At 30.6% G+C, this 12,288-nt stretch overlaps 1 pseudogene; it reads left to right on the top strand.

Annotated features, from left to right (window-relative positions):
- The first annotated feature begins 731 nt into the window (after positions 1–731).
- On the top strand, positions 732–11,696 carry LOC137831337 (protein SPA1-RELATED 3-like; annotated as a pseudogene).
- Positions 11,697–12,288: the final 592 nt, after the last annotated feature.

Here is a 12,288-nt window from a genome sequence, read left to right as displayed (position 1 = left end):
ATAACAATATAATAATTAAAATATCATAATTTGATAATGATTTTTGTCATCCCATTAGCAAATTTGATCTCATCAGCTGGTGTGTGATTTTTTTTCCAAATTTGATCATTCTTTGTATTTGGTCACGTCCACAAGATATTAATAAAATAAAATATTATGCAGCCGTACACCTTGGAACAAAGCAATTTTTTTGGGTTATTAAATTAATTAGCATGGACATTAATTTATTAATGTTTACACTTTTTTCTTATTTTTTTAATTGTTTAACGTTAGTGAGAGGAGAGGCTATGGTATCGCCACGTCGCTTAAAGAAAACGTAACCAATAGCACCAAGAGCTCATGCTCGTGATGGGTGAGAAAGCAAACCACAATGAGAACAAAACAAAATTAAAACAAATTAAGAGAGAACCCGATGCTCAAAATTCATCACATTTTTCTTTTTTTTCTTCATATTCTACATATAAAACTAAATAAAATAATTATTGTGATAATTGGAATATACTTTAATATTATATAAAAAATAATTTGTAAATATAAAATCTTATAAAATGTTGTTATTTTTCCAACAATTCTCCAATTTATCTAAAACTTTCAATTAGGTTCCAAAACTAATATTTCATAACATTTTAAACAATTATCTTGTAATAAATAATATCTTTGAGTATGTAATGAAAATGTGCTGCATAAGAATAAATAATCTCATCCGTATCAGGTAGTGAGATATGATCAAATTTGAATTTTATTGATTTATTTATTTTCACATGGGGAGCTTTTGCTTCTTCTAATTTACTTTTCATTTTTGTATAAAATAATCCTTTGAAATTGTGTTGTTCTAGTAGAAAGATTTGTATGGGTTGCTCTATTAGAAACAGAATATGCTCCATAGTCTCTCTCTCTCTTTATATGTATTTTTTGAAGCCCTACTACAATCTGCTAGACATTTGGAACCAATGAGAAAATTTTGATGCTTATAATTGAGAAATCTAGCAGTATTTTTAAGAAAACATGTATGTTTTGTAACATTTTCGAATGTTGTTGCCTATAAAAAGCTTTCTTTTTGACTTCTGCTGATTTGGTTTTTCTTTATCAGGATGAACTGCATGGTGATGAAGTTGGTGAATTAACTCTCGTAACTGTGCAGGAAATGGTGAATGCGTGGTGTGGCATCAGGTTGAGAAACTAATCATGAGTATCTATGTGGCATTCTTGGAACCACTGAAATGTATTTGAGTCATGATGGTGATTTTCTAGCTTCAGAAAAAGGTTGTGTTTGCTGAAAGAGATCAGCATAAAAACCTTGGGAGAATTGAATCTTCTGTTTGTGCTATTATAATGGGTGATAATATTAGTTTGAGGCAATGGTTAGATAAATCTCAACGAACAGTGAATTGCTTTGAATGCTTGAACATATTTAGGCAAATAGTAGAAATTGTTCATGTGGCTCATTCTCAAGGAAATGCTGTTCATAATGTGATGCCCTCTTGCTTTCTCATGTCATCTTTCAGCCATGCCTCGTTTATGGATCCAGCAATTTGTTCAGATGCTGAGATTAAAACTACAACACTTACCCCTACGCACCAGCAGAGATGTTTAGGAAGTGATGACTTTGTGTCTGCCAAGACTTCAATAGCTTCTTTGTCAAACTCTACTTGCTTGTTGTCGAGTGTGGTGTTTGTGGCACCTGCATCATTAATGAGAGACACAGAAGGAAAGAAAATGAAAAACAAGAACTGCGGATGGAGGCGAGTTGGTATACTAGTCCTGAAGAGGTTGCTGGTGCTCTAAGTTCCTGTGCTTCAGACATTTACCAGTTAGGAGTTCTCCTTTTTGAGGTTCACAACACAAATATACTCATTCTTATTTTATTTGATTTTTGTTGTTTACCATGTTAATTATTCCAATATGGAAGTAAGAAAAAGTTTTTCAAAGATCTAATGTGCAGATTTTCTATTTCATGTTATTCTAACTTGGGTGAGTTACTTTGTGAGCAGCTATTTTGTCCACTGAGCTCAACAGAAGAAAAGAGCAGAACCATGTCAAGCCTTAGACATAGAGTTCTTCCTCCACAGTTACTTCTAAAGTGGCCTAAAGAAGCTTCATTTTGCTTATGGTTGTTACAACCTGAACCTAGTAATCGTCCAACAATAGGGTAAATTCTCTTCATCACATTCCTTTTACATATAAAAAAATATCTAAATTGTTTGCACATGTTCCAATCACCTTGCCACTTGTGTATATATTGTTTCTTTTCCCCTTCTGTTATCCATTTCCTTAAACTCTGATCAGAAGGTTGTGCTTCACCTATCACTGAATATTTTGAATAAATATTTAGGATACTTAGGCTAAGAATGCAATTATGTCTTAAGATTGTTTATGGTTTAAGGTTTGTGATCTTCATTTCCCCTTAAACTTGGAAAGAAGTTTGTCTTGTTTACATGCACAGATAAAAAGGGCTGCAACAAAACCATGGGGATAAAGGAATAAAGAGATTGAGTTGGAAACAAAGTTGTTCCCAGAATCACAAACCTTCTTAAGTGGTTTTTCTGATCGTTTGTTCAATGAGTTAGATCAATATTTTCTTCAATGTAGTCATTTTGTATACTTTCTTCTATGATAAAAAACCTATATTAACATTCTCAATTTTTATACTTTCATTTTCCCCCCTAGGTTTTTGCTTAAAGTCCGACAGCATTTACAATCACATGGTACACTCGGACATAGTTGTACAATAGTTATTTAAACTTTTTAACATCAATTCTAATGTAGTTGAAAGTCAGTTTTAACATTAATCCTAAAAGTGACATGATCAAACTTCAACATTGGATAATGTTAATATTGAAAGTACGATTATTTTAAAAGAAGTTGCCTGTTTTATGATGCCTATATGAAAAACATGAAGTTCAATACAACTGAACTGTTGTACCATAACAAATATTCTCTTTAGATATCCTTTTTTGAACAATTTCACTATATGATTTGGAATATAATTCTTCTCCTTTTCTTCTCTTCTCAAATACTTTTCTTATTTTTGTTTTTTCTTCTTTTCTTTGAGTTCTTTCTCCTCATTTTCTTTAAGTTCATTGTAATAATCCTTCATGTCTTATTCACATATTAGTTTCTTTATTAGGACATTAATGATAAGTATATCTATAGTGATGACTTACTAACCTTGTGTTGGATCCAATAACTAACAAATAATAAATGAAAAAACTTCCATCTGCTTTGATTTGATTGACATCACAATCCAGAGAAATTAATAAGTAAAGGAATTAATAAATAAAGGAAGATTCGTCACTTTTAATTAAAAGTTCAAATATTATAACCAAAAGTTCTTAGGTGAACAACTTAGAGAGAATTCTCTTTCAAGAAAATGATTCAAATTTTTAAAATGGAGCAATTATATGTACAAAAGTCTAAAAAAAAAGTCTTATATACTATTAACCTTGTATTCACGAACTTAATTACTAATAAGGTCCACCTAATCACCCTTTTAAAATACTAATTTCTAAAAGGTCTCTAATTAAAATAATTATAAAAAAATAAATATAAGACAAAATAAAGGCCCAATAAAAAAATGAGAAAAAAATTCCAAGGTCCAAAATAAAAAAATGCAAAAAAATTATCCTAGCGTCCAACCTCCTTGGTGGTCCTTTATTATGTCTCATTCCTAATGCTATCATGTAGTTTTAACCTTGGAGCATGATATCTTTTATATTTATGTTCTTTATAATTTCATACTAAGAAGGAGTTCTTGAATATATTTGTGTCATTCTATTTCTCCTTTCTTGGTCAAGTTGTTCTCTTCTTTCTTTTCTTTAAAGTTAAAGTTCCTCACCCGTCTCCTTAGTGTTTTCACTTAAAAACTATTTAGGTTTTTCAGTAAAAACAAAACAAAGTTTGAAATAAGAATAAATAACCAAGCACTTATGTGAAGTTTGAAAAGAGACAAAGCATCCTAATAAAACTTTATCGATAGTTTATTTTTTATGATGGAAAAACAATGATTTAATGTGCACAAGGAAATGAATTGAAGTAAGGTTTTATAATTTTGATCTGAGTTTATTTTGATTCCTTAAAGATGGAAGGATCTATCAACTCAATAAGGAATTGATGCAGGAAAAATCCATGGATGATAAAAAATTGCTCTAAGAAAATACAAAAGTAAACAACAAAACAAGGTAAATTTGAAAATAAAAAAATTGATCAAGGTAGAATATAAATAAAAGGTCACCTTAGTTAATGAACCAAGGATAATTTCTATGAATATTCACCACTTGAAGAAGCTCTCCAAGATAAAAACCTATGTAAAAGAGTTTCATACTTTTAAGACAATAAAAATTCTCACAACTTTATTTATTTCAATCTCAATTGTAATTTGTACAAAGGGAGAACTCTTATTTATATAGGATGAGAGTTCAACCACCTCTTTATAACATAGTAAGAAAAGGAAATATATATTGAACTTTCAAGCTCCTTTGGAAGTTCACTTGATGTGGACACGTGGAGAAAGCTACAACCATCACACGTCATGAAAGTGACATGTGGAGAAAGCTACAACCTTCATATGATGAGGTAGATGGATGTTTTAAATATCTTCATCATGAGTAATCATAAATTACTTCTTTAGTGTACTTGAATTTCCACTCATTCCTTTTTTAGAAGTTTCTAAAACATTCTAGAATGTTATAAAATTTTACAAATTACTTTGTTTTCGTTTGTCTTCTTTAAGCTCTCTAATGTTTCTTCCTTGTATTTCTCTTTATTCTTCTCCACTCTTGTTATTCTTTTCTTCTTGTATTCCATGATACAGTGTGTTCTGGAGGTCATCATTATATGAAAGGCTTTCTTCTATAATATTTTCATATTTATATTCTTTGACTTGTCTTCTTGAGGAATATTCTCAAAGTTCTTCTTTAATTAAAGACTTTGTATTATGGTTCTCATCAACTTCGACTCTTAACTACTTATGGCTAACTCTATTCAAGTATTCTTTCAACAAGTCACTTTTGGCTCAACCAAGTATTCTTTTAATTGCACACTTAATTGGGTAGATAGTTGAGTCAAAGTTAACATATGTTTGTGTGAGAAAGAGTTGGTGGTCATTTTACCTTTATCTCGAAACCCAAGAGATATTTAAATGAAGCTTGTATTTGACACGAATCTCTAAACAGATGGTGAAGACATTCCATGCGTAAAAAACTTAAACTTTAGGAATATTGTTTAAGTTCATGTTAGCTTAAAGTCTTTGACAATTAATACTTATCGTGTGATCATCATCATTCAATTATCAAACATAGTGGAAATTTGCATGGTGCTATATTGTTTGTCAGACGAAACACATGCACTCATGATCTATTCAATGTCTATCAAACACAACTTCTTCATGCTTGAGCTTTATTGTCTCAAACACTTAACTAGAATAACACAATGTTAGAATTTTGCTCTAACATAAAATATTATAAGTTTTCCACTATGCATCTTTCTATATTGGTTGTCATGTAATCGATGTTGAAAACCATTGTCACAATTACATTTTGTACCACTAAGTATTTAAACATAGAACCTTGTAGCATAATTTAGTTTAAGTTTACATGATATCAATGTAAATAACATATATGACATGTTTAGGGATTGAATAGATATAAAGGGGAATGGTGCAACTTCATAGAGTGTAATGAAAGGGTGATCTTTCACATAAGTGACTCCTCACCTATAGTCCATCAAATCAATTTGGAAATTGAAGCAAATTATTTAGTTTAATATCTTTATAAGATAATAACTAGCGGATTGAATATCCTTTTTGCTATACAATATGAGAACATCTAAATTTGACGTGTTCCTTAAAAGGTGAGCAAACTTGCAGAAAAATGGAAAAAACAATGCAAAACATGAACAAACTTACAAAATGGATTACAAGTAAGAACAAGAAAAGGAACATGCCAACTTAGAGAGAATTTCAAAGATAAGTACAATGAAGATTCATCACTTGAAAAAACTCTTCATGGTAAGAACCAAAGGCAAGAATGTCACTCTCTTAATAAACTCATATATTCTCATAGAGTTATTTGCATTCAATGTTCAAGGGTAATTTTTATAAGAGATGATGACCTTATTTTCTAGCTAAGGTGTGCCCAAGACACTTACTAAAATAGGTAAAATCAATGTGAACATAAGATTAAGAAATTTTAAGTATGAACACAAAAATAATGATTACATTAGTGTGAATACAAACATAATGATTATAGTAAGCTAATGATTACACCTAATGTGAGCACTTATGATTAGGAAAAGTTAACATCCTTAGTCTCTTATCAACACATGGGACATCCAAGAGATTTGGAGAGACATATGAAGTAGTAACAATCTTCACATGTACTTAGAAGTAACATGAGAGTAGTTACAATCTTCATATGCACTTGAAAGTGATATTTTGAAGTAGTTACAACTAGCACATGAACTTACAAGTAACATGTTGAAAGAAGTTACAATTGTATGTGTGTCTCTTTCTCTCTTAGGCATCCACTCTTGCATCCCCAATGTTTATAAAATATCATTTGATTAATATTCCTTTTGTATATCTTCATTTGAATTTATTTCTTGTTCTTTCCTCTTAGCTTTTTTCTCATCATGCTTCTTGTTAGGAGTATTTAATTTCTTTAAAATCCTTTCTTCCTTCTTGATTTGATTCTATAATCACATAAAATGTTTATGCTTTCAGTTTTAAGAACATAAGAACAATGTAAGAAGACATAAAAAATAAAGTTCCAATAATGTAAATGGAGAATAATATAAATGGAGAACATGCCACGAGTTAAACTAAAGATAAGTGAGAGAAAAGTTGTAATAATTTTTTTATACTTTTTGTTATCAATTTTCAATTTTCAAAATTAAAACATTATATTATTAATTGAAACTAAATTATTCATACAAGTCATGGATTCTTACTCTACATATCAAATTATGAAACTCTCACACTACAAGAAAATCATGAAATAGAAACCAATTTTTAGAAACCAAAATAATTAGTTGCAATAGTAACTAAATTAGAGACCATTTTAGAAACTAAAAAGAAATTTGATTTCTAAATTAGTTTCTATTATTTTCTATTATTGTTAAATAGTTTTTAAATTGGTATCTAATTAGCAACCAAGGTTTTAGAGACTAAATTTAGAAACTAAATAATTGGTATCTAAAACCTTAGTTGCTAATTAGATACCAATTTAGAAACTATTTAACAATAAAAGAAAATAATAGAAACTAATTTAGAAACCAATTTTTTTTTTAGTTTCTAAAATGGTCTCTATTTTAGTTCCTATTGTAACTAATTATTTTGGTCTCTAAAAATGGGTTTCTATTTCATGATTTTCTTGTAGTGTCATAAAGAGTATGGAAGATTTATCTTCACATAAGTTGCTTACCACTTACTATCAAGTCAATTCCAATTAGTAAAGAAACAAATACAAATCAATTAGTTCAACATTCTTGTAAAATCATAACCTTATAAAACATAATAATGTCTCATGTTTATGTTTTATGTCAAGAAAATCAATATAAGAATATATGAAGACTAATGCGTAAAAAATATAACAAAGAAAATAGAAAAGATGGAGAAGAATAGAAATGAAAAACACACTACTTGATAAAAAGAATCACTGTCTCATGAGATAAACTCTCACAAATTTTATAAAGAATGTTTATTCATTCAAAAGTTTTGATGGAAAGAGAAAGACTCTGTTGTACAGATAGGGGACCTAAAAATTGAAAATTAAAAAGTTTGTCACATAGCTTTAGTTACACATGTTTTTCTTGCTTCTCCATGTAAAACGCTTAGATCTTGATTGAATGTGTTTAAATTGAGGACGAATTTAAAATCATAAACTACAATTACAATTCAAAGAAATAGAATAGAACTAACGTATTCTAGAATTAAAAATGAAAAAAATTTGTACACTATAACTAATATTAGTATTGAAATAGATCCTCTTTATGCATTCAATTACTAGGAAAAGAGAGAAGATGAAATTAAGTTGAACTTATTAGTTGAGAGAAAAGGGTGAAAAAATAATTTTAAAAATAATGGAATTCGTTTGCTATTAGACACCTATATATTTTGCATCATCTTTCTCATATTTTTTTTTCAATCAAAAACACTTTTAACTTCCATTTTCTTTTCACTTATTTCACTAATTTATTTTATTTTATTCTAATATACTTTATTTCTCTTTCTATCAAAGATAGCTATAGTGAAAATCTCTTTCACAAAAATTATAAATGTGTTGTTTGATGTACATTGTACAAATAATCAAATCAAATGACAATTTTCATCGTCCCAACCGTGTGATGTCTCACCAATTTTCGTCTAAATTAATTGTGATTGATTATAAATTAACATTTGTTGCAGGGATTTGTTGCAGAGTGAATTTCTTAAGGAACCAAGACATGATATTGAAGAGTGTGCAGCAGGAGAAAAACTTAGAGAAAGGATATATAATCAGGAGGTGTTGCTAGAATTCCTTTCCTTAATTCAGAAGAAAAAAAGGGAAGCTGCTGAGAAGTTGCAACATGCTATTTCATTTCTGTGTTCAGATATTGAAGAAGCGACTAGGCAAAAAACTGAATTTATAGAGATAACTGGCACAAGATTAAGGAGTGATGATTGTTCAACATCAAGTTTCCCATCCACCATAGTTGTTGATAATGATGAGGATTCTACTAGTCCAAGGACCAGAAAACGAGTCAGAACTGACATGTGTGTTGATGACACTGCAGAATGGGATGATCAGAACAATGATGAAACTACTCTTTCTAAAAGTCCAAGGTTTTTGAAGAACCTCAAGAAACTAGAGTCAGCATACTTTTTGACTCGATGCAAATCAGCCTATTCTTCTGGGAAACATGTGGTTGAACATACACCTATATCTACTAATGGTAGAGGGTCTTTTGTTGTCACTGAAAGGAGTTGTGTCAATAAAGCAACATCAAAAGAAAAATTAAGGGAAGGAAAAAGTCCTTGGACAAATCCTTTCCTTGAGGGTTTGTGCAAGTACCTATCTTTCAGTGAGTTAAAGGTTAAGGCTGACCTGAAACAAGGGGATCTTTTGAATTCTTCCAACATTGTATGTTCACTCAGTTTTGATCGCGATGCAGAATTTTTTGCTACTGCAGGAGTAAATAAGAAGATTAAAGTATTTGAATATGACACAACCATAAATGAGGATTGTGATATCCACTATCCAGTAGTGGAGATGGTTAGCCGATCAACATTGAGTAGTACATGCTGGAATACTTACATCAAAAGTCAAATTGCTTCAAGTAACTTTGAAGGTGTTGTTCAGGTAGGTTGAACATCAGAAAAATTATTACATGGTATGAAACCATTATAGTTTTTATCAATTTGCTCATGATACATCATAGAACTTGAGAGACTAGTATGGATGATAAAATGTAGTGTTCTTGTCTGTGAAGCTCGAACACATCTCTTAAATGATGTGTCCGATTATCGAATACTAATACGTGTACGATATTTGTACAACACGTATTGATGAAGTGATTAATTCAAAAAATATCTTTTGGATTTCTCATCATTCTAGTACGGTTCCAACACAGTTTTAAAAAAGACCAATATAGTGATTTTCTAAAAACTCAAACTTATGGTATAAGTTTTTATTATGATTATAGAAATAAGGAACAACCCATTTTATAAGAAAATGATAAAAAATGGTAATAAGAAGAAGAGATGTTTCTTATTCTCTATATTACATCACTCATGTATAGAAAATAAAATATATAGGGAGTTCCTCTCTCCCAAATTACAATCCTCCCAAATTACAATCTAATTAGGTAGGATACTAATCATGAGATTCTATAATTATTAAAATTAATTGCATATAATTAGGTACAATATCGTCAAATATTGCATACAATAATTGCATATAATTTTATAATTATTATTTCCTTAATACATCTTGAACCAGTCATGTGAAACATCTTTTTAAAAAGATTTGTATCCCCATATCCTCCATTTTGAAAATTACACATGTCGAAGTATCCGTGTCCATGTCCATATCGTATCCCGTATCTGTGTTAGTGTTTTTACTACATAGGTTATTGGATTATATAATAATTTATTGTCAAATATACTTTGTCTATGATTTCCATAGAAGTTATTGTGAACTCAGTTGTTTCAGCTCTGGGATGTGACAACAAGTCAAGTGCAGTCTGAGATGAGGGAGCATAAGCAAAGAGCATGGTCCATTGATTTCTCATCAGCAGACCCCACATTACTAGCAAGTGCAAGTGATGACGGTTCTGTGAAGCTGTGGAATATCAATCAGGTAAGCCTTCTTTTCCATTTTTTGTGTCTAGCTATAGATTTTTGATGGGTGCTTTCCTCACTTGTACTATCACTGCAGGGAGTTAGTGCTGGTACCATCAAAACAAATGCAAATGTGTGTTGTGTTCAGTTTCACCCTGATTTTGCTCATTTCCTTGCATTTGGTTCAGCAGATCATCACATATATTACTATGATCTTCGCAACTTAAAAGTGCCTCTTTGTACATTAGTTGGACATAATAAAACAGTGAGCTACATCAAGTTTGCAGACACCATGAGCCTAGTCTCTGCATCCACAGATAACACTTTGAAGCTTTGGGATCTGTCCATGTGTGTTTATGGGGTTATACATTCACCGGTCCAATCATTCACTGGTCACATGAATATTAAGGTATGTTTCTTGACAACAGTTATTTGTCTCTACACTTGAAAATGAAGAAGATAAGGAAAAATATTTTAAAGAATGGTGTTACTATTGCATTAAAGATTATGATTCTTACAACCATGGCGTTTTAATTTCTGAAGTAGTATACTGATTCATCTTCCTTTTGTTGTAGAACTTTGTGGGGTTGTCTGTATCTGATGGTTACATTGCTACTGGTTCAGAGACAAACGAGGTATTTCATTTGTCCCTTAGCATTGGTTAATAATTTGTCATTTAAGGAGTTCCTTTCATTGTATTTTTCCGAAGTTGTCTTTAGAAGAATATTGCTTTTGCATACATTTCTGTTAGATTATATTATAGATAAAGTTGTTAAAATATAGGAATTATGATGATATTATGGTATGAACTACTAACTTTATATAGGCATTTTTCTTGAATTTTGTATCAATGGTCTTATTCTATGTTAAATTAGGTGTTCATATATCATAAGGCTTTCCCCATGCCAGCATTGTCCTTCAAATTTTGTAGCAGTGACCCTTTGTCTGTGGATGAAGAGGATGATTCTTCTGAGTTCATCACTTCTGTTTGTTGGCGTGGTCAGTCCCCAACCTTAGTTGCTGCAAACTCCAGAGGGAATGTCAAAATTTTGGAGATGGCTTAAGTTGGTCTTTGATGGAAATAATGATACAAAGATGTATGAGGTGACAGATAATTGTTCTTGCAATTGGGTAGCTTTGTGTTGCTAGAATAGGCTATAGAGAAGTCTTGTGAATTTCAGGGCTACTTACAAATTTTATTTTGCTCTAGATCAGAGTGAGTGGAGAGAGAAAAAAATGTGATTGATCTCTTCAAGTGTATTCTATAATGGAAGAAACGAAAAGTGGAAATAGATATTAGGTTGCCTTTTTTGTTGTTGTACTATACTATATTTTCTTAACCTAATGATGGATAAGTGTCAAATTTTCTTTTCATATCAAATTATGATGCATAATGGATGATTAATATAAAAAATATTGTAAAAATAATGTCATTTTTCTCAATTTTTGCTTGACCCAAAAGAAGATGAAGATGAAGAAAAGAGAAGATTGAAGGAAATTGTAGAAAAAGGAGGAAAACAACAAACAAAATAGAAACAGAAAAATTAGCCAATCCGCCCAATGCATGTATAAAAGGTTAAGCAGATTGGCATAAGAGAGTACATATGGGCACTGATTGATAAAATAAGTATAAAATAATCCTTAATTTATTCAATTATACCTCTTTTACATATTTTGTGATTTTAATTTAAATAAGAACGATTTATTTTCAAATTAGTGTTAATTTCAGGATTCTAGGGAAAAAGGAGAATATACAAAGCTAAAAAGAGGAAGTTGGAATGCACCAACATCACCAAAGCTGCCCCAAAATTGCAAAAAGTCAAGACACCACTAGTGGATCTCGCTCAAGCAAGCTCATTCTCTCTTGAGCAAGATTGCTCCAGTAACGTTGGGCCTTTTTACGTTTTACTTGCCCCAGTGAACCCATTAGCGCCCAAGCAAGAAGCTACTTAAGCCCAAGCAAATTAGGTTAA

This window comes from Phaseolus vulgaris, chromosome 11 (assembly GCF_000499845.2).
Source record: "Phaseolus vulgaris cultivar G19833 chromosome 11, P. vulgaris v2.0, whole genome shotgun sequence".
NCBI classification, from domain to species: Eukaryota; Viridiplantae; Streptophyta; class Magnoliopsida; order Fabales; family Fabaceae; genus Phaseolus; species Phaseolus vulgaris.
Note: the sequence above shows the minus strand (reverse complement) of the source record. Positions and strands in the feature narration are given on the sequence as shown.